Source organism: Erpetoichthys calabaricus, chromosome 12 (genome assembly GCF_900747795.2).
Source record: "Erpetoichthys calabaricus chromosome 12, fErpCal1.3, whole genome shotgun sequence".
Taxonomy (NCBI): Eukaryota; Metazoa; Chordata; class Cladistia; order Polypteriformes; family Polypteridae; genus Erpetoichthys; species Erpetoichthys calabaricus.
In genome coordinates, this window is record NC_041405.2 from 27,297,533 (window position 1) to 27,322,556 (window position 25,024).

Sequence of the window (25,024 nt, forward strand, 5' to 3'; positions counted from 1 at the left end):
ATAAAATTAAGCATATATTTATTATATTGGTACTTCCAACAAAATCAGTGTTTAAACATTAAAAAATATGCTATACATCAAAGATTAATCACCACAAACATTTGAACAATATAACATGAGCCTTGAAAAACATGATAGTCAACTGATAAACCATACAGACGGAGATGGCACAGTATGAAATTACTATGAATTATTTATTATTAATCAAGTGTCCAACACAAACATATGCAAGATTTCATTGCAGAGAATTGAGCTGAAGTGACGTTAACATATACGCTTTTATGTTATGTAGTGCGTGAGATCCTTACACATACCTGCACGTGAAGGTGCAGAGGTGACCATGATACTAAATCAGAGGCGAATGCCAATATCCACTTGTAACAAAATAACAAATATTTATAGTTTAGTATAGCATAGCATTTACTTGTTGACAGCAAGTCACAACATACATACAGTAGATTATCATGGGTTCCTATGCTCATGTGGCCCCCAGGTAACTGCTCAGCGTGCCCATGTCTTAAGACAGCCCTGCCCCAAAGTCCTGCTCTGTGTCTGTGGTTCACTGAGCTTAACACTGCGGTTCGGATCGAAACAATCTTGAATACATAGCTCAATTTATGGATTCTTTTTCACATTGCACAAATCGTAAGGTTCAATGGTAAAGATAACAAATCCAGGAATAGCAACGGCTTATCGGCAAAAGTAAAAATATTAGTTTTGTAGGCAGCTAGTGGAGGGCCATCCCAGGTCACGTTCCCAACCTGTGCTAATGCAGGTGTAGTTCCTGTACCTGCCATCCAGAAATTTTCAGCAAAATCACCAGTGTTAAATGAGCACTTAAACAGTGTATAGTTATCACGTGCGATTTGTGGGGTCAGAGGTCCATGACTCCCACAAACATGAAAATCTGAGAATATGTTTTAGGCTTGTAATTCCTGTATATTCTAATTTTATTGTACTATGTAAGATGCAAAATGGTATGATAAATGTGAGATAAAATGATCACTGTGCAAGAAAATCACGTGTGTGTGAGCCTGGCTAGAGAGACTAAGATTTGTGGCATCAAGTGTGTTGTTCAGCAGGACTTTAATGAACTGTTACTGTTTTACAAAATTTTACTTATTATAATAAATTTTTGTGAATATTTATGTAGTAAATAATAAAATGATTAACATTATAGATACAAAAGAAATCCAACAAAACACTAAGTGACTGTAGCTGAGTTTGTCCCAAGTTACTAAAGCTCTGCAGCTTTTAGTTTGCTTCATAGGATGATTCAGGCAATAGTGTGACGTACGTTCCAAATAATTCCACAGACCAAATATCTTCATTTAAAAACTTTTAGTAAAATTGAAAGCAAAACAGTTCACACAAAAATAGAGAAAAGAAAAATGATATTAAAGAAAGGAAAAGTTCTTGTTTAAGAAAAGTTCTGTTTGAGGCTTATCTATGTTGTTTCATTTCTCTAAGTCTGGTCATACGGTCGTACTTTAGGCGCGTTAAGCACGGTCTGAAAACTGTATGCTATCTCCTATTTGAAAACTCGTCTGACAGTCCATGCTAGCAATGAGACTATTTCCTAACTGGCTTAATTAACACTCAGTTATCTATAATATATAAAAGTCAATATGTGTGTGTATGTATGTTCCAGCATCACTTCCGAAACTGCTGGAGTGATTTTCATGCAACTTGGTAGACATGTTTCTCATTGGTCGACTAAAAATACTGTAGGGTGAAATCAACCCTAACCCACTCCCTTCTGGGTAGAGTGGGGGGTGATCCTACGGTCTTGTATGCATTTATCATCCAGTTGACATTCAGAACAACCACCAGTGGGCGAACTGCCAGCATTCTTTTTGTATGAGCACCACCGCACGCCTGTTGCTTTTGAAATTAAATAGAGTTGGCCGGTTCCGAGTGTCAACTGGATGATAACATACATACAAAACCGCAAGACAAGCACATTAGTGAGTTCTTCATTGTTTGTTAATTTATTTTTATTTTAAAAGTCATGTCTAAGTAGTTATGAGAAAATTTTATCCTATTACTGAAATTAAGAAATTCTAACATTAACATTAAACATTCTAAGACTGGCTCTTACAATGATAAACACTCACAACACAGTCCAGTTTCACAAATGCATTTGTTGAGTGGTATGGTTATGAAATGAAATCCCCTGTGAGCAGCCACCTGAAAGTTCCGTAACGTTTTCTCCTACCTTGGAGATTTGTAAAAGTTGGCAGCGCTTTCAGGTGAAAATGCTCTCCTACCTTAACGATATCACACAAAGTGGACACAAAGCATGAATATAAATCTAGAGGACACTGTGGAGTGTTGAAACAAAAAGACATCACTAATTGCTTCTTTATGGCTCACTTTTAAAACTAGTGCCATCATCACTTACCCAACAGCCCTCACGGCAACCGCCAAAACTGCCCAATGATGCAGTACTCCCAGGGTTGCTGGGATTTGCAGTCCACTTAAGTAGCTCTGCTACAGCACGTTATGTAGTTTTCTACAATAGGTCGCAAAACTCTCAAAATAATTTCCATTTAATTATTGACAACAAATTCGCGAATAGGCAGATCCTCAAACAGCAAGAGTTGACCTGTATATGGAAACACTGTTTCTGTATGTACACCTTTCCGGGTTTTTATTAGAACATTAGAACATTAGAACACTCTAGACAAGAACAGGCCATTCAGCCCAACAAAGCTCGCCAGTACTATCTACTTATTTCTTCCAAGCAAACATCAAGTCAAGTTTTGAAAGACCCTAACGTCTTACTGTCTACCACACTACTTGGACGCTTATTCCAAGTTTCTATCGTTCTTTGTGTAAAGAAAAACTTCCTAATGTTTGTGCGAAATTTACCCTTAACAAGTTTCCAACTGTGTCCCCGTGTTCTTGATGAACTCATTTTAAAATAACAGTCTCGATCCACTGCACTAATTCCCTTCATAATTTTAAACACTTCAATCATATCACCTCTTAATCTTCTTTTGCTTAAAATATAAAGGCTCAGCTCTTTTAATCTTTCCTCATAATTCAACCCCTGTAGCCCTGGAATCAGCCTAGTCGCTCTTCTCTGGACCTTTTCTAGTGCTGCTATGTCCTTTTTGTAGCCTGGAGACCAAAACTGCACACAGGACTCAAGATGAGGCCTCACCAGTGCATTAACACTGTAAAAGTTCATTTAATATTTTTAGTTTCAATGTGTTGGATTAAAAGGTGTTTCGGAAATAAAGTAGTTAGTCATGTCAAGAAACATGCAAGTTTCACATGGAAGTCAACCTATCTATGGAGTGTAATGTCTCAAGAAAGCAGTGCTATGTTATTTACCTCATTCATCTGCAAATGGTGCCATATGCCTGTTTTCCACTCAGAAATGAGTACCCCCTTTTATCTCGACCATTCATAGTTCCTGTTCAGTCCAAATTTTAGAGGGCCATATCAGAAATCAGAAAAGATCATTCAATCTTTCAAGCTTATTTGATTACTTAATAGCTACGTTTTCCCAAAGTCTCATCTTTGTTTATCTGCACTTCATCTCAGCACAGATAAAATCCCAATGGATACTGTACAAATAACCACTGACACTGAGTTTCCTGCCAAAGCATTGCAGATATTCTTTCATATTATGTCTTACTTAAGACAACATAACATTCTCAAACATTCTTAATCCAAGTCATGGTTTCGGAGGGTCAGAGACAATCCCAGCAGTATTGGTGACCTGAGTAGGGTCACCAGTCCATCACTGAGCACACACACATTCTCACACTCGCACAAAGCCATCTTGAAACCAACAACTAATTTTACAGATGGCTTTCGGGGAAGAGATTTACTGACCGGCACAGTGGTGCCAGAACAACAATATTGTCCTCAATGTCAACAATAACAAAAGAGAGCATTGGATGGACGTAATGAAGAGGGTCAAAAGCTTTCCAGTTTTTAAAGTGACCATCACTGACAACCTGCAGTTGGCACAATGAACTCCAGGTATAGTCAACAAGGTTCACCAACACCTTTAATTCCTCATGTGTCTGAAGAAAGGAAGCAACTTCTGTAGATGCACAGTTTAGTCAACACTCATGGGCTGCATTATACTCTGGCACATCATCTGCTCAGTATCAGTTTTCATCGTTGGTTATGTTAGACAAGTAATATATTTATTTTACTTATCATCTCCACAGTGGTGGATGGAATCAGGCCCATTCCTCAGCTATCACATGTACTCTGTGAGCGTGTGTTCAGGTGATCTGCAGTGCATGCTATTTGAATCCTGACACTGGCCTGTAATACAACAGCAGATGACATTTCAAAGAGCCAGTGAGCTGTCATGGAACATCTCTGTGACATTCTTTGACTTATTTTTACAGAAGGGGACAGTTTTCTAACATTAATCAGAGGCAGTCAGTTCAAAACATAGCAACAAGAATCTTAACCAGGAAAATAAAATCTAAGTACATCTCATTTCACCGTTGTTAAGATGGGAGACAAGGATTTAGGAGTTTAGAGTATGTCAACATAACATTTTAATTGACTAAGAAATGCACAGAATCAATTGAAAAGGCAAATGAAATGTTAGGATATATCATAAAATATGAGATATAATAGATATTGGGACAGCCTAGCTATTAGCTAAACAAACAACCTCAATGGACTGAATGGTCTCCTCTCGTTTGTCAAATTTATGTTCTCATGATTGCCTTTGTCCTTTAGAATTGATCTTTAAATGCTACTAATCATATATAAAGCTCTGAATACTCTTACTCCTTATTATATTTTGTTGTGACTGCCCTTTTATTCCAAATTGTAATCATAGACCTTCTAGGACTGGTTTACTAATTACTCTAATAAAAGTACCACGCAGCTTTGTGTAATATTGGAATGAAAGTGGACACTCCGACAGTTGACGAGTCACAGAAGCTTCCTCTTTTTTTAAAGGAGATGAGGTCACAGATTAGCTAATGCTTTTCAGTGGGAGATTTGGAAATTTCTAAATTGTGTATCTGTTTCAGATATCTCCTTGAAAATTAAACTGTTTGGACAAATTTCCTTGAAGGATTTAATCAAAATTACCAAAGTTCTGCAGCTTTAATATGCTTCATGGGATTCTGGCAATAGCTTGACGCATTGAAATGATTCCACAGACTAAGTATGTTCGCTTTTAAAAGCTTTAGTAAAAATTCAAGGTAAAACAGTTCACACAAAAATAGAGAAAAAATTGACTCAGCAAAGAAAAGTAAAGTTCTGTTTAAAGCTTATATATCTTGTTTGTTTCCTAAGTTTGCTCATACAGTCGGACCATTACTAAACTATCAGAAAACTGTATGCTTATCCCATTTGCAAACTGCAAATTTCAGTCCATGCTAGTTAGGAGCCTATTCCAAAAGACGCTGACTTAATTAATACTCTATATTACAGATATAGCTAACAAAATTCTATCTCATATTAACTTACAGGAGGTAAAATGATATACAGTACCATAGTCTATGGCTATGAAAGAAAATTAAATTCTGTTCAAATTAAGAGAACACTAATAAGAGTTTAACTTAAAACATTAACTTTCTAACATTGGCTGTTACATTGCAGGAGCAAAGACAATTACTATATTTTACTTCAGTAAGAGCCACAAACTATATTTTACATTAACTATGGTGTTCAAATCACTAGCAATAAAAATATAAACAAACGTTTCTTATTTCAAACATTGGCTGTTTCTTGAAGTAGGCACAGTTTATTACTGGTCTGTCCAGTGTGCTGATTCTGCATACAAACTCTTCTGACTGCACTTTTCACATCTGATATTGTCTTGATGACTCGACCCATCACCCAGGAATTGTGGGGTACAGCATCTTCTATAATTAAAACAATGTCCCCTGGTTCAAAATTTCTTCTTGGTGTTAGCCATTTTTGATGTTCTTGAAGTATTGGCAAATACTCTTTGGACCATCTTTTCCAAAACATATCGGCCATGTATTGAACTTGCTTCCAGCATCATTGAGTGTACTGGTCATTTTTAGAAAAGAGTCCAGGAGGCACGTTGGGTTGTGTCTTCAGTAGCAGCAAGTGATTGGCTGTGTGTGCCTCCAAGTCATTTGGGTCGTTTGATGTCTTTTCGAGGGGTCTGTTATTGATGACTGATTCAACTTCACACGTCACACTCATTGTCGAGTGTTTGTTGGTTGAGTATTGAGTTTAGATTCTTTCTTATGCTTCCAATTTGTCTCTCCCATACTCCACCTTGATGAGAGGCTGATGGTGGATTGAAAATCCATTTGATTTCTTTCTTCATCATAGTGTTGCTGATTTTTTCTTGCTTCCCGTAGCTGTCTTTCTGCTCCAGTAAAGTACACACTGTACTACAGATAGAGCTAAGAAAGTTCTATCTCATATTAACTTACAGGAGGTAAAAGACTATACCATAGTCTATGACTATGAAAGAAATTTATATTGTACTCATATTCAGCAAATATGAATATGAGTTTAACTTAACACATTAACTTTCTAAGATTGGCTCTTACAATAAGAGCGTCACATTTACAACAAAATTGGTCCACTGGGAGCGGAGTTATTTCGTGCAGGCAGATGGACCAGAAGACAGACAGACAGTCAGACAGATGTGGGCTATTGCAATAGGTGCTTCACGCATTATATGCAAACGCACCTAAAAAAACTCAAAAATGAGATGTTTAAAGTCATAGCTGGGTTAAAGATAAAACTCTTTTAATTTAAAAGTATTTAGTATTGCCTTTTCAATTCAACAGGATATCAACTATTATGAGAATTTCTGTTTTTTGGTGGACGTAAACTAATTTAATTATCAGTCATCCATGGTTTTATATCAGAAAATCAGTTCATTAATGATGAGTAGTATTTGATTTAAATAATAAGTATCACTGAGTATTATCATAATCCTGTACAAATTAAAATTAGTATTTGTGATTCTGCCAACATGGATTCTGACACCTTCTGTAACCCTTAACTGAGGTTCATAAATGCTTTACTTTTCTCAACACTTTTGTGCTACAAGCTTATTGACATGTTCAGCATGACGGTAAACTAATATACAAAAGGAAATTAAATTTTATTAGTATCAGAAGACTTTAATTCTGCTTATGGTACTTGTATAGATACAAATTATAATTAACATGTTGTATATATTGTCCAGTCTTGATAAATTTCATTTTGTAACCTGTACATAATTAATATAATAGAACTTTAATACAAAATTGAAACTTTCACATCCCTTTAAAAATAATTCTTCATAAACAATTATGACAATAATAATAATAATAATAATAATAATAATAATAATAATACATTTTATTTATATTGCGCTTTCTATTTAACAATCTCAAAGTGCTAGTGAGCTGAATCAAAGTGAGCTGAATCAGAGCTGAGGCACATTGAGATGTCTCAGCTGAGAAGAGGCACCATGTTACTCAATCCCATAATCCTCTGGCTCAGATTGCATGTCTTAGACGGCTTTTTTAGGTGCTCACCCCATAGCTCACAAATCACCTTCTGAAAGCAAAGTCTAGACACTGGCTAGTGAACCAGTCTGGCTTCAAACATAGATCTGCCCTGGGCCTGAATGTGTGCTGCCTTTTTGAGTTACAAAAAAACATTAAGATATCTGAGTATCTGAGAAATCCAACCCAATTCATCTTGCTTTTAAAACATGAGGATGTTGCAGGCAAATTTAGAGCAGTCAGTCAACCTGTTTTAAATTTTTTTGGGAACTGGAGAAATTGGAGGCTCTGGAAAAACAACAACATAAAGAGAGAACATGTCTATTCCATATATTAAACTAGCCTTCCCCTGCAGCTCCGCCCGCGTAGTAGTGAAACAGGACCAACTTTAAAAATCAATAAACAAACAGGTATCGCTAGCTAAGTGGAAGCAAGGTCCACTCCAAAACATGGCCAGTGGTAGACCGATTCGAACGGAGGCTGGCACGTGAGTGAGGAAGACCCTGCCTGGCTCCTTACTCCTGACGTCACGCTTTCCCCTCCTCTCGGCCTGCAGCCTCTGTCTCGGATTAGCATGAATATATCGCTCCAGCAAGTGAACTATGATCTTAGCGCGATGAGAGAAGTCATAAAATCAACCGGAATGTTCAAGAAAATTACAGAAAAAACCCAATCTAAATCCATTAAGTAGTTCTCTCTCAGACAGACAGACAGACAAACGTTGGATTTTATACATATAGAGATGATCACAGTTGGTAAGTAAACTTTGGTCCCTGGTGCTGTATGTTGACTAACATTTGTATTGTTTAACCAGACATCAGAGAGTTTTGTGTGAAATCGAAATGAGTCACAAATGGTGAGACAATATCAGATGATGGCAGACTTGAACCTCATGATCCACCTATGATCTGACTTTCTTAGAGCAATATTTTGTGAATTGAAAAATCTGACTTGGGTCAAGTATCTGGAATATGATCAGATTTTGACAAGCAAATTTGAAAGAAGATTTGGACCTACTGCTTTTGTCACAATGGTGCCACATTGGCACAGTATGCCTTATACCTCCAGAGTCTTGGCTTTGAACCTCGGCTCAGGCACTGCTTGTCTTATTTGGATGTTCTCTCTATGTGTGCAGGGGTTTTTCGCTAGGTACCCTGATGTTCCACACACATCTAAAAAGGAGTGCATTTTAGGTTAATTGGTGATTGTAAATTGTGAGCGATTGTGGGTGTTTGCAAAAGGGTGCCCTGTGATGGACTGGTTAGTTCTTGCCTTATACCTAGCGCTGTCAGATTAAGCAGGAACTGGACAACAGATTAAGCAATGGATGGATGGGTAATTTAATTATCTCATCTCATCCTCACATCTGCTTAATCTAATTTAGGGTGATGGAGGTGTCTCACACATACTTGCCAAGGGAGAGTTTTGTGTGTTCTGTGCTGGTAGGGAAGAGAGTGGTGTGACCCAGTCGTTAACGTCCTTTCCTTTTTTAAACCTACAGCGGAGGCGGATGACCAACAGGATTTCTAACGTAATTTCCTTGGGACTCTGGAAGTCCCTCCTATTTTTGCCCTGGCCACTATTTAAGAAACAATTGGATTGGAAGTCAGTACTCATTCATGGACCAGTGATAGAATGAGATAGTTCCATGTCCTCCAGAGCTTCTTATGTGGGCTAGAAAGACAGACCAGGCAGTGCATTTTATGATAAAAATACCAACAATTAAATGGGGAATCCATTCTGGACCCCTAACTCTTTATCTGTTTGCCTCTGTTTTTACAGTGGAGTAGTCAGCAGGTTTTACAATAGATGATGACCAACTAGGTAAACCTAAGAACCATGACTCAACAACTGGGGTATCAAGTCAGACAACTGAGGGTACGGGCATCTGTCCAAGTACTAAGCTTTGTGTAGGCAGAAGCAAGTTGCATCATGGAGGAAACAATATGCACTGAACATGCACACAGACCTTCACAGGTATTTATGCAACTTTGTACCAAGGACACAATGAAGCCCATACTATTTATTGTTCTTAGGGTGAAAGGTGGTACAACACCTCAAGAAGAATGGGAACAAATATTTATCCCATTTTTTTCTGGAAAAGACCAAAAGGCTGTTTACAATCTAGATAAACACCTTGCCATAGACTATGATATAGACAAAAAAAAAAAAAGAAACCCTCACACGTTACTGCAGTGGTGTCTGAATTCAGGGCTAGGAAGTGCCATAAGTGGAAATTTGACTGTGAGAAACCACTATGCATGCAGTCATGTGATCTGTAATGCAAGATGCCATGATGGAAAACTCCAGTGAGTGTCCACAATTTTTAATCTATGCTACTCCTTTCTAGATTGTTCCACCAGCACACTTAGAAGAACACAGAAGGATTGATTGTCGAAACAAAATGTCTGACAAAAAGTAAGGACTATCCTGGTAGCACTTGGCACAAGACTGGAAACAACCAAGAACAGGATACCCATCCATCACAGGGCTCTGTCTCTCACACACAGACACATACATGCGCACAGAGCCAATTTGGAATCACCAATTAATTTAGCTAATATGTCTTTGGGTATGTGGAAGAATGCCAAAGTACCTGACAGAAACCTACACAAACAGGGGACTCCATACAAGGTTTGAGCCCAGGACACAGGATCTGTGACGAAGGAGCACTAACTACTGCACCACTATGATATGCTAGCTTGACTATACAGTTTAATGTGAATGCTTTTCACTCTGAGAAAAGAAATAAAAATCATTCATCACTTTTCCAAATGCTTGTCGATGTAATAATAGTTCATTTTGGTAAAATACTCTTATTTTAGTGCTATTTTAATTGTCCTCCATTCATTCATTCATTTTCTGAACACACCTTTCACAGCACATTTGTCATTTCATCATTCAGCTCTTGGTAGGAGCCAGCTCTTGATGGCCTTCCATAATGTCTGGGACAAAGACACCTTTTTCTGTGCTCTACAGTTTAAAATTACAGATCAAACAATTCAGATGTGATTAAAGTGCACACTGCAGACTATTTAAAGATGTTTGTATACATTTTTGGTCACACCATGTAGAAATGACAACACAAAGTCCATCCATTTCAGGGCACCATAATGTTTGGCACAACTGGCATTACATGTGTTTGTGATTTCTCAGATGGGTTTCACTTCTTCATAAGATACCTCGGCTTGCTTTTACTCTTTGGATTCTGTAGTTGCTATTGTTCAATACGAGGACAAGAGCTGTGCTGATGAAAGTCAAAGAAGCCATTATAAGGCTTAAAAACAAAAATATAATCGTGAGACATTGGTAAAACTTTAGGATGACCTAAATTAACTGTCTGGAATATCATTAAGAAGAAAGAACGCACTGGTGAGCTCAGTAAATCACAAAGGAACTGTAGGCCAAGGAAGACCTCCAATGCTGATGACAGAAGAATCCTCACTATGGTAAACAAAAGCCCCCAATGCCTGTCTGACAGATCAGAAACAGACTTCGGGGGCAGATGTATGTGTGTGTGTCAGAGATGACTATCAGCAGAAGACTCCATAAGCAGAAATACAGAGACCACACTGCAAGATGCAAACCACTCGTTAGCCACAAAAACAGAATGGGCCAGATTACAGTTTGGTGAACAAGGACTTCAAAGAGCCTGCAGAATTCTGAGAAATGATCTTGTGGGCAGATGAGACAAAGATGAACCTGATCAGAGTGATGGCAAGAGCAACATGTGGAGACAAAAAGGAACTTCCCAAGATCCAAAGCAGACCACCTTATCTATTAAACATGGTGGTATGGATGTTATGGCTTGGGCAGGTATGGCGGCCACAGGCACTGGCACACTTCTCTTCATTGATGATGGAACTGCTGACAGCAGGTGAACAATGAATTCTGAGGTGTGTAGAAACATCTGATCTGCTGAAATTCCGGTAAATGCCTCCAAACTCATTGGACGGTGCTTCATCCTACAACAAGATAATGACCCCAAACATACTGCTAAGGCAAAACAGGAGTTTATCAAAACTAAAAAGTGGAAAATTCTTGAATGGCCAAGCCAGTCACCTGATCTAAATCTTCCATATGCTGAAGATAAAATTTAATAGAACAAGCCCCTACAACAAGCAGGAGCTGAAGATGGCTGCATTGGAGGCTTGGCAGAGCATCACCAGAGAAGATCCTCAACACCTGCTGATGTTTATGAACCACAGTCATTGTATGTCAGGGATATGTGACAAAACCCTAAATATAACAGCTTTAATACAAAAACCATTGCTATGTCCCAAACATTATGGTGCCCTGAAATCGGGGGACAGTGTAGAAAAGGCATTGCCATTACTACGTGGTTTGACTGAAATATTTGCAAGTATCTTTAAATGAAAGTCTGCAATGTGCACTTTAATCACACTGTCTGAATTGTTTGATTTGTAATATTTTAAACTGTGGAGCACAGGGAAAAATCAAGGAAAAATGTGTCTTTCTCCCTAACATTATGGAGGACTCTGTATATTTGCACCCACACCTATTCTCTCAGGTCCATTTGAATCTAACAGGTTATATCTCACGAATGTCATTGAGATGTGGAAAGTGTCTGGGACCCTTGGAGAAATCAAACAGGAAGGAACAGCAAACCAGTTCCACAGACCAGTGACCAGACTGGGAATTAAATCCATCTCTCTCTGCATAGATCTGATGCACCAAGTCTCTAAGATTTATTAAGTCATTACTTCTCACTTGAACAGAAGAGGGAGCAGGATGACACCCTACGCTTATGTGTCCATCATCCATAAAATAATTAGAGTTGAAACCGAGGCATCTTAAAATTTAAGAATAAACAGATGTGCTGCTGGTTTGTTTCACTACACTCACAGCTTACCATCTTTAGTCAAGTTTATAAAGCCACTTTTCACAAAATGGTTTAATTCTTCCTCAAAGCTCGGCCCTTTCAAAATGTATCTTCCTTAAGCCGTGCAAATCCCCTTAATAATGGTGTTCAGCTCCACCCACCCTCTTCTTCTTTCTTACCCATAACTCATTTTTAAAATTATTTGAAATGTTTGTCTCCTCTTTGTGGGAACGTTTGGTCAAAATGTAACAGCTGTCTGATAAGCAGGGAGATGAAATGTTGGGAATGGCCTTGCCTTGTCGGGATGGTCAGTTCAGCAACCACAAGTTCAAGCTTGAAATTCCTAAAGGATGATTAATGAGTCACTTTTGATCCGGCTTTAAAGTCTTGTTTTGTTTTTGTTTTTTTTTTTCTTCAAGTCAGCAGTGGTACTTTGTACAGAAAAGCTGCCTGGTTGGCCTCAAAATAGCACCACTGGAGCCACAGAGTGCAGATCCAGGCCACTTTCTGCTTGGTCTCAGCCAAAACAGCCTGGAACATTTTTTTTTTTTTGCTTAGTGTGCTGCACAGAAACTTGGAACATCTCCATCAACTCTCAGCTTTTGGCCCAGTGTGTGCCTGTGGAACTGGGCAGTGGGCCATTAGCATGATGTTTGTGCGCAGTATGGATTTAAAGAAAATCTACATTTTCTTCCACATCACTAGCCCTAAGAGTCTTTGCTTCCACTTCCTGCTGATTATGCTGGCAGCCTTCCTTGGTGTGTTCAGAACTTTTTGTGAGTTTTCACAGCTCTTTCTTTGAAAGGCCCTCACCCAAGTCAAAGTCAAGTCAAGTTAAGTTGGGGAGCATGCAGTGGTACAGCACATTGCCACACCCACCACACGACGAAACAGCTTGGGATCCCAGTTGGCAACCACCTAGGCAGACATGCTGTCTCCAGAAATTTCCCTCTATCTGCCACAGCTAGGTATTACGTGGGCGACCCCTTGACCAGGTTGTAGACAATAAGGATCCTGTGAGCCAGATCACCTTAGGAAAATCATGCCCCATGGCTGTAGTGCTGTAACTGACGCTCCCTCACAATGCAGGTAATGTGCCTCATTCGGGACTCCATAAGCAACTGCTCATTCAACACAAAGTCAAACCAGCAGTACCCAAGGATTCTCCGGAGAGACATAGTACCAAAGGAGTCCAGTCTTCATCTCAGGTCACTGGGTAGTGTCCATGTCTCGCAACAATATAGCAAGAGAGGAAGCACCAAGACTCTAAAGACTTGGACCTTGGTCCTTATGCATAGATATCTGGAGCGCCACACGCCCCTTTCGAGCAAACTCATGACCCCCCATGCTCTCCCAATCCGTCTACTGACTTCATAGGAAGAGTCACCGGAGATATTAATGTCACTGCCAAGGTAAGTAAACCCCTCTCTCCACACTTCAAATCATCCACTTAAGGTATGGTGATTCTGAAATTTTTCCTTAGGATCCTTGTGATGATCTTCATTGATAACAATAGCGGTGGACAGCTAGAGCCCTTGCCAGGCCGGGTCGCCCTTGTGATGGAAGGACCCAGGGAGAGGATTAATTCAGGGCAATACCTTCCCCGGAACATGAGAGGGCGACCCCCCTGGCTTACACTAGGGCCACAGGTTTGGAACTTAGAAGCTCAACCCTGCTGGGACCCATGGCCACTGCCAGGGGGCGCCTGAACCCTTTTGGAGCCCTGGACTGCAGCATTTGGAAGTGCTGCCAGAAGAGGATCTGAAAGCACCTGGAGCACTTCTGGGTGCACTATAAAAGAGGAGGCCTCACTCCGTTCAACGAGCCAGAGTCGGCAGGTGGAGGACAAAGTTTGCTGGGAGAGAAGTGGAGACGGAAGAGAAAAAAAGAGAGAAAGAAAGACAAAGAGAAAGAGAGAGAGAAGGGACTGAGCAGTATTGCGGTGGATAATTGTGCATTGTGCTCTGAAGTGGGGAGTGGAAAATAGAGTTGCCCCATAAAGAAATGAACTGGTCTTCACAGTATTTTAACTGGAGACCAATTATATATTCAAGTAGTCTACTTTGAAGACTTGCTTTTTTACCTGAATTTTTATTTTTACTCTACAAACATTTTCTGGCCATGAGTGCAAAAGTTAATGAATGTGTTTAACTGCTTAATTTTCATAAAGGACACTCCAAGATAGTGTATTCATCTTTCATTTCCCCACTCTTCCTGCCACATGACTCTTACACAATTAATGTACCATTTGATAACATGGAAAAGTGGGTGGAGCTAAGGCAAGCAGCATGTGAAAGGAAAGGCAAGGGGTGGAGTTTCATAATGTACCTGATTTAAGTCATCTCTCTATCTACTTACTTAGTCCTATTCAAGAAAACAGGGTGCAGTGTTGAAATTTCATGTTGTTCTTATTTATTTATTTGTTTTACTCTGTGATGGGCTGGCATCCTGGCCTAGGATAGGGGCAAGGTTTCTTACCTCATTGAGAGCCAGCCTTTCACATGCATAAGAAGGAAGGCGGGGATCGTATTGCCATGGCCAGGAGACAGGCAGGAGATACCGATGTGGAAGTGGGTACACTGGCGCCCTGGCAGGGTTAGACTAGGAAACAATACCCTGCAGGGAGGCCAGTGTTATGGAACTACAATGGGGAGACAACTTATCAGGGCTCCCCGGACATGTTAGATAGCAGCATCCCTGGGCAGCACTACCTGTGTAAATACCCACAAGGCATGCTGGGAGCTGTAGTCCCATAGGGTAACCTTGTCGGGTTTTGTGAGTGCCACCAGGGGGTACTGCAGGGATCCGTGGTCCCAACTTTGGGGGGGGGGCTCCTGTTTGACTTGTAAGTGCTTCCAATGGGCTATCCTCTAGCACCAGAAATTCTTCATAGTCTAAGATAAAATAAGCCACCAAAACTCATCCAGTTGTATGTTGTATAAATATAAGCATTCTATTCTGTCTTCTCTTACTGTCTTCTGTCCTTCTACCCGACTCCAACTTCATTTTAACAGCCCTGTTTTTAAGGATTCAGTCCTCTGAATCGATTCTTTTCTTCATTAAATGGCAGCCATACAGAAATGAGATGTGAAACGAGCCAACAGATGACCAACTAAATCAATGCTTCAAACTCCAACCAATTTCACTTCCACCAGTTTCTTAATGAGAAGCCAGTTCTTGCTGTTAATAACCGTTATTTAATACCATGGCTTGTTACTGTTCTCATTCTGCCACATCAGACATTTCAAAATCTGTTGATTTTCTGTTACTTTTCTAAGTACTCACTAAGATCTCACTGAGACCTTCATTTTCCTTTATTTTCAGATAATGTGGTTAGCTGTTCATGTACACGTTTTGTGTATCATTATTGTTTGGTTGCTAATTAAGGAAAATTAAGAGGGCTGAGTCAAATTAATTAAAACTAAGGAAAAAGAAGTTAATTAGCAGCAAAAAAGATTACTAATTAAGAAGATGGTTAGAATGAAACCTTCAGCCACCGTAGCCCAACAGCACTGAAGTTGGACACCCCTGGTTTAATGCAATTAGAGATGTCTACAGATCAAACAAACACCCATTTTAAGATGAACTGTTTGACAGACGATGCAGAAGTGAGTTTCAATTATTGTTTTTTGTTTTTTTTATTTATTTTTATCTCATCTTAAAAACACCATACACTCACCACACACCAGACAGTGGAGATTGTTGATAGTCATAAATATCTGGGCACGATTATAGGTTCCAAACTGACTTCTAAGGAGAATACAGGGGAAGCAGTGCATCCATTGCTTCAGGAAGCTGAGACTTTTTAGCATGAGTCCTTGTATTATGTCACTCTGCTATAAATCTTGTATTGAGACTGTCTTTACTTATGTGCTGCTGGTCTAGTTTGGAAATCTTAATGTCAGGGACATAACCAGAATAAATCAAATTGTAAAATGGAGCAGTAAAACAAGAAACTCTCAACAGTCCACTCTGACAGACCAGTTTAATAAACAGCTATTGCAGAAAGCAAAGTGTTTGCTGTCAGACAGGACTCATCATCTCCATTCTCAAGTTCAGATGTTGCCATCAGGTCACACTGTGTGACAGATTGTGGTCCTCTCCACCCCTTGAACCCTCTGACCACTCTTCAGACACCAGGTAAAAGTCCAATAATTATTTATTTGGACAATATTAAAGTGCACAAAGCACCTACACTCCACAATACTCATATAATAAATCAATAATCAATACAATAAACAATCAATACAATCCTCCACTCCCAGATGCGTTGCCACCCTTCCACCCAGCTCAGCTCGACGTCTACGATTTTTTTTTATAGTCCTTGACCCGGAAGTGTTTCGCCCTCTCTGTCCACGTGACTAGGAACACTTCCAGGTCAGATAAAAATCCTTTCTTCTTCACCCCGGAAGCACGTCATTCCTCCTGTTCATGTGACTAGGATGTACTTCCGGGGCGTAGGGCAAATAATTCTTGTGCATCCCTGCAGCGTCCCCTAGCGGCCCCCACGGCATATAGCAGGGTTAGGGATAAAAACTGCATTGTCCAGAATTCCCTGCTGGCATTCGGGGCACCTTCATGCTGCAGGGAGGGCTCCACCTGGTGGCCTGGGGGTATTAGCCAGGATGAACGGCCGGCCACATATCACAACTGTTTCATTCCAACTGCTGTTTACTTTCTAAACAAGTTCAATTTTAGTAAACATCCACATGCTAAAATTATAGGATGCACAGTTAGCAATTGCATCAGTCAGCTTTAAAATCTAAACGTTGGTTTAAATTTTATGTGTAATGTGTTTGATGTAATGTTTCACCATAAGTAGTATGCTCACTGCTATATCATATTTATTTGTACTAAATTTAAGATTGATGGCTGTGTATTTGCTTAATGTGGTCTGTCTGTAATACCTGCCAATAAACCAAATTTCTCTCTTGGGACAAAATTTGAAATTGAAAAGAGTTTGAATTCTACCTAAAAATTGTTTAAATGTGTAATAAGGAAGCACTTGGATGGAAGACTATCCAGAAAAAGTTTGGGTTATTGATGGATGAGGTGATGCTCAGAAGAGTTGAAGCTGGTATAGCTGCAAAGGGTCCATATTAAAGCCTATGTAGTAAGAATGGGATGTCATTAAAGTACATGTGTGCGTAAAGACAGGTGTCCCAATACTTTTGGCAATATAATGTAACTGCTATAGTAGAAGAGTTGAGGTACCAACCCGGTAACCCCCTATAATTGGATTGCAAGCAAATAATTGCAGAGAATTCTTTTCAGACATGAGTTCAGGACAGAACTGACAACAATGGCTGAGCTTCCAGGTTTTAGTCCTCCCAGAAGAGGCGGGTCCAGGTAGATGGACACCGGCAGTGATGTCATAGACATTCTAGCCATCAATCATCTAGTCTTCAGAGATAGGAAGAAAGAAAGGTGTTAAGGCACAATGCCAGCCCCTGGTGTGGTGGTAGTATTACAGTCACTAGTACCCTTTAGCTGTCCCCTATATGCACGTGACTGACACTGCTTAATAAAGAAAGACAGGAAATATGGTTCATGTAGAGTATTGCATCCCTAGCCAAGATTCACCCTAATATCAAAAAATCTTTGACAATCAAGAAGGACTAAAGTACTCATGTGGTGGTGGTGAGGTGAGCTTGTCAGGGAGGGGGCATTTCCTTAAATCTGTGCAAGACCCCACCCTTCTTTAAACAGGAGGAAACAGCCAGCACCGTGCTGTGAAATTACCTCCTTTTCTTCTGTATCTTCTGGCAGGAAATTCTTTGTAGGCTGTGGGCCTCAAAGCCTCAGCCTACATAAACACAGTTGATCAATGTCCCTGGAGAAAAGGGGCAGAGGGGAGAGAGAGACAAGGAGAGAGAGAAAGAGGCCTCATCAGGGCCGCACCAGCGAGAGCCAACCATGACAGCATCAGCTGCAGCACATGGCCAGCATGAAGCATGCATTTCTTAATCTGCAACCAAAGTAGGAAAACACAGTTTGCACAAAGTCTCCTGTACACCCACAAAGGACACAATCAGCTCTGAGTCACAGTGAAGAGAATCCACTAAGTAGGATTTTTTTAGGTGCTCCTGTCACATTTTATAATAATATAAAGAAACCGCAGAACCCTTCATCCTGATCTGTCTTGTTGATTTTCAGGGCTCTTATGCAAATCGACATGAAAGATGTCACTACTATCCAGCTCCAGATATGCTGGTGGCATGGAGGTCATGTGCCTGTGGAAGTTATAATTGATTGTTGTAAGGAAAAAGGAAGCAAACAATTTAACTACACACTTTGCCCATCCATTCCCACCTCCTTTTTTTCTAAATAGTCAATTTTGTGGTTTTGACTGTTCCCACAATCCTGTTATAATGAATATGTTAATCAAACAGCACTAATGTTGTATTTCATCATCGACTGTCATATTTTGTCTGTTTTGATTAACGCATAATGAAAGGTTCTTCATGGATTCCACTAACAGAAGAAACTTACAGCTAAGATGATGGGTGAAGCCTGCAGCACTTGGCAGGATACTAGCATCCACTATTGTATTACTATTTCTGAAAGCTATTCCATAGTTTTAAATGAAAACTGTTGCAACTTACCTGTGTTTTTGTACAATAAATACCAGTCTTTTTCAGGACTGCTAAAATGAGGTGAAATAAAAAAGATCCCATAGCATTGAGAGATTAGACAGGAGAAATACAAACACAGAAAGATGCCATGTTGGAGGTGGTTGAAGAATTCTAAAAGGATTTTACTTGATGGGCTATGTAGATTGTTGTCTAGAGAGGAGATGGAAGGATTGGAAAGCAAAATTACAATGAATGAGCTAAAGGAAACTTTGATTTCTATAAAGATTGGAAAAGTTCTAGGACTGGGTGGTCGACCTAAAGAATTTTATGTTACTTTTGAGAGATTTTATGGCCTCTGCTGACAGAAGAAGTTACAGAGGTTTTGAAGAAATGTAGACTATCAACCACTATGGTGACAGGGATTGTTGGATTTCAGAATCTGGAGGCCTGTTTCGTTACTATGTGTAGATTATAAACTGATAACAAAAGGGTTAGTGAGAAGAAGATTTTATGACCTCTGTTGACAGAAGCAATTTCAGAAGTTTTGCAGAAAGGAATATTAGCAAGCACTATGTTGACAAGAATTGTTTGTATGCTCTATAACAAAACTCCTATAACGTCAATGTATGTAGATTATAAATTGATAACAAAAGTGTAGGTGACTTGGCTAAAAAAAGATGTTTCTAACGATTATACATCAGAAACAAACTTGCAGAATTTGAGATAGGAGTATAGACTGGAACTTGGCTCTAGTAAGTGATGCCATAGAGTCGGTAGAATATGGGAATATTTTGGTTAACCATGACTAAGAGAAGGCTTTTGATCACGTGCATTATAAGTTTTTGTTTAAGGTTTTATAAGTTTGCCTTTGGAACTCAATTCCCGAGGGGGCTGAATACATTGTACAAGGGAGTTGAGTTGGATGTAAAATATGTTTGAACTGGCTTCTCAGTTGATTTGTTGCACAGGGAAAAGGCTGCTTTAGCTCCCTTTTGCTATATATGTCATATATTGAATGTATTTAAAAAAGGGAGGATACTGAAAGACAGCTTTTGCGTGGAATATGGAGAAGTGCAGCTCAGTTTATAATCCATCCATCCATTATCCAATCCACTATATCCTAACTACAGGGTCACAGGGGTCTGCTGGAGCCAATCCCAGCCAACATGGGACACAAGGCAGGAAACAAATCCCAGGCAGGGCGCCAGCCCACCGCAGCATTCATATAGTGCTTTTCTAAATTAGTCAAAGCACTTTACATAGACAGTAGGGAACCATGTTAATCACCTCCAATGTGTAGTGTCCACCTGGATGATGCAATGGCGACCATTTTTGTGCCAGTATGCTCATTACACATTAGATGATGGGTGGAAAAGGGGTGAGTGAGGTAGTCAGCTAATTAGAGAGAGTGGAGGATCAGGGGTCAGACTGGCCAGGCTATGGTGTACAATTTAGCCAGGACATCGGGAAACACCCCACTCTTTTTGAAAGATACCCAAAGATCACTTATGACCACAGAGAGTCAGGATTTTGGTTTTACGTCTCATCTGAAGGATGACACGATTTTAACAGCACAGTGTTTCCGTCACTAAACTACCCTGCATATACACAGACCAAAGGGAAAGTGTCCCCAATGGCCTCACCAACACTTTTCTCTAGTTGGTCTCCCATCCAAGTATTGCTTAGCTTCTAGTGGATTAGCTGGTGGTATGCAGTATTACAGATTACAAGGATTTGAAAAGAGTTATGTTTTGTTTTCAGCTCTTGCATTGGGCAACATGTTTCAGATTGCATAGAAGTAAGTTGGTTATGATGTATTTTGGACAATGGAAAGAGAAGTGAGAAGTTCTGTGTGGCCTCTCAGTTAATAGGACTTGCCTAATAATTCTAGTAGTAGATTTCTACATATCTGAAAGTGAGTATGGGGACTAGGAAAGCAGAAAATGTAAGACTGGTCACAGGCTGGTGTGATAGACAGGAACAGCTTTGACATTTTTGGGCAAGGTGTTGTTAATTAAAACAAAGGTGCTATCAACCTGGATATATTAAGGGATTGTTTTTCCTTTGACTTTCTACGTAGGAAGGAATTTTTAAAAATTGCTTTTTTGGGGGGGAAGAGGGTGTGAGAGGATAAGCAGGGTTGATACAGAAGGTAATCTGTAACATGGAGGTAAGAGGGATTGCAGATATCTAACTAAAGATAAAATGTGTTTTCTTTGCATCATTGGGCAGGGCTTTCGTCCATTCATCAGTGTTTTTGTGTTTGGTATTGTGTAAATACATTTTTATTTATTTAAAAAAATTCCATAACGAAAACTAAATGCCTTCATCTTTGACGTAATTACACTGCTGAGTGTAGTGGAGTAAACTCCCATACACTAGGTTTCTCATTGAAGTGGACATAATGTTATTGTAATGGAAGCCAAGCTTATTAGATGAATGTGAAGCCCCAAATACATAGTGGAAAGTGGAAAAATGATGGCAGATGGTGAACCAAACCCGAGTGGCCAAGGTACTGGACAACAGATTTACCAGCTGAGTTCCTACCTCCAACTCACTGGGTGGCACTGACCAAGTCAACCAACCTGCTTCTGCTGCCAGTACATTATATTCTTTCCATAAAGTTGTGACCTTAGAATTCATATACTGCAGGGGAGTCTTCAGTAGAATGAAACTGAAGAATCATATCTTGTGAAAAAAAAAATGTATAATCTATTTCCTCAAATCTATAGCAGTTGGGACACAGAAATTATAAACTCATTATCTCTGTAGAATGCAATCTACTGGAGAAGATTTGCTGAAAATCAATGGGCTTCTTTCATTTCTCAAACTAATAACTGTTCCAAGTTTCATTCATGCGGGCAGATTCAATTTTTGAGTTGAGTTGTTGTCTCTACAGACTCACATCATGACACAAAGACAGGCATCGCTCCAGAAAGGACTGTTCAGATCCTAAAACACGCAAATCTATTAAAACTTTGAAAGATGAAACTGTGCCCTGTCCCCATACTTTCACCATTTATAGTTCTGAGTCATCTGTAGAAAACTTAAAACTCTTCTGATCATAAAAGTTCCCTAGGCAAAGGTGTACAGTAGCAAATTCAGAAGGGAAGCTGGAGACTTTTAGGTAAAATGGAGGGCTCACCACTAGGGGGCAGTGATGTGTGATCCATTGCAGAATTAATAAAATGGCAAGCAGTTTGTTCCAATCACTAAAAGTGGTTGCCTTCTCTTTTAGAAATGTCAAAAAAGAACATACTTTTGGTTTGCTATATTCCAGGCATATATGGTCATAAATTGATTGCAATGTCACAGGTCTCCTCAGGCTGAAAATGCTGTAGTTGGATAAATGCAGAGGTTTCATCTTATAAATACTTTTGAGTTTACATGTTCTGATGGTTAATTACTGGTGTGAAGATCATATAAATTTGCTGATTGCAGGTTTGCTTTGTAGCCCACAGCAGCACTTGAGTCGCAAATGTTTTGCTGCCTTATTATTAATTTTATATAGATCAGCACAGGCACAGTTAACTTTGTGTGTGTGTGTGACAGGGGTCTGAAATATTTTTGTGGAATTCCCCCTTTCACAGACAGACATGTTTTATGTTTGGCACCCAAGGACCCTCTTTAAAAAATCCCTTACAACATGGCTAAAGAATGCTGCCCAGCATAAACAGGCTGAAGAATCTATTCTAACACAGAGCACATTGACATACCAACCCACGGCTCACGTGCCCCGAAATGACTCCAAGCCATCTGGCCTGTAGTGGGCATTTGGATTTCTCCTAACAAGAGACTCCTTGTCGCTTGCTGATCCCAGGCAGGGAGAATAAAGAAACTGCAGAGGTGACCCCATAAGCAAGGTACAGAGTAGGATATGCTTCCTTATAGTGGTGGAGTTTGGAGTCACAGAAGGTGGACCGTAATTTGTACCAAGTTATATCCTGAAATCCTCTCCAGAGAAACCTGGCTGCCCTGACTGTATGACAATTACCTTAGGTAAAGGGTCAAGATCTTTTTGTTATTTGTTATTCTAAATTTTGATTAGTGATCAAGGGCCCAGCTTTTCATTGGTATTATGGAAATGTTTGCTTGTTTCATATCATCACTTGTTTTTGGTATCTAGATTGATTCAGAATTCTCAAACTGTGACTCTGTGGTGGACAGGTGACCCATGCTGACGTGTGCCTTGCGAATGATGAGCATCATTTCCTATGATTATCAATGTGACTTTGTCCCAGGTGTCTTATTGTGAAATATGAAGCAGAATTAGAAGGATTTATGAAGGAGTAATGCAGGGGCCACACTGTATCCTTACGGAGGGTCCAAACATCCATCCATCCATGAGGAAACCTTCTAAGTGAGTCATGGAAAGCAACTTCTGTTACTGAGAAAACAGCAGCCTTGTCCATTTCTTCATCACTTAAGGGAGAAATCTGGAAAATAAAAAGAGGAGTTGGTGGCCTGCTCGGGCTGTCTGCATAACTTATCAGTCAAGTGATGAATTGAGCTTGAACACGAGGACACAGATGGAAAGCTTATAAGTCTAAAATTTTGCGCAAAGGTTAGAAAGTTGTTTTTTTTTCACACAGAAAAAAATATATACATAAGTGAAAAAGTAGTGTGATATACAGTAGGGTTTTCAAGACCTTGGAGACCTTATGGAGAAATTAGGTAAATGGAACTGGTGAGCTTCATTGGGCTGACTGGCCTGTTCTCATCAAACTGGTCGTAATGTTCAATGAATGAATCAATGAATCAATCAATCTTTATTTAACACTAGCTGTGTAAGCCTGTGCTGTAAAAAGCCTGGGGTCCTAGAAACTATTCTTCTTCTTCTTTCTTCTGCTCCCATTAGGGGTTGCAATAGCGGACCATCTTCTTCCATATCTTTCTGTCCTCTGCATCTTGTTCTGTTACACCCATCACCTGGGTCCTAGAAACTATTGATGTCAGGTAATTGAAAGGAAATACTCTGGGCATCTCTCTCTTTGGAGGTTTCATTTTGCCGACATGTTCACCTAGCTTGTGTATTAGTGGCAGGAGGAAAAGTAAAAGGGATACCGTTTTGCCGATGTGCTTGCTTCGCTTCTGTATAGTGGCCTAACTAGTGAGTTTCTTCTGAGGTTTTATTTTGCCAACGTGCTGGCCTTGCTTGCGTATCCTTTCAGATGGAGCCCTTACCCCAACTCCACCTCTCACTTCTGGGCTGGACAGACACACACACTTCCACATGTACACATTTATATAAAAGATAGCACCATTTAAAACCTGTAGAGTATCATCATAATTTTCTTAAAAAAGAAGAAGCACCATTTCAAAAATGTAAGATGAGCAGAATAATAATATCTTTGCTAATACTAAAAAGACAGCATTAATTAACAGCAGGATCAAAAACAGTTATAAAAATCAAGAACACCAGGTAATGCATAGGGTCTGGATGTGCTGCTGTTTTCATACCAAGTCATTGACTAATAATGACATAATAGATAGATAGATAGATAGATAGATAGATAGATAGATAGATAGATAGATAGATAGATAGATAGATAGATAGATAGATAGATAGATAGATAGATAGATGGTACTTTAGGGGGAAAATATAGCTTGTGATGGATGGCCGGCTACATATTCCGGCCCTCACCCCCAGGCCGCCAGGAGGAGCTCTCCCGACAGCATGATCGTGCCCCCAGTTCCAGCAGGGCCTCATGGACTATGTAGTGTTTATACACAGCCCTGCTGGATACCTTGGGGGCCACCGGGAGTCGCTGTAGGGGGGCTCGTGGGCTCTTATGTGCCCTATAACCCGGGAGTACGTCACGGTCACGTGACAGGAAGGAACGACGTGCTCCCGGGGTGAAGAAAAGAACCGTTTACCCTGACCCAGAAGGAATACGGACTTGTGGGTAATGGAACAGAGGCACTTCCGGGTCAGGGTGTATAAAAGGATTGTGGGAAAGCCCAGACACTGAGCTGAGCTGGGAGGTAGGAGGGTGAAGTGTCTGGGCGAGGAGGAAAGAGTATTGAGAGTAGTATTGTGATTTATATGAGTAGTGTGGTGTGTAGAGTGCTTTGTGCACGTTATTGTTATTTAATAAAGAAGTCTTGGACTTTTATCCAGTGTCTGG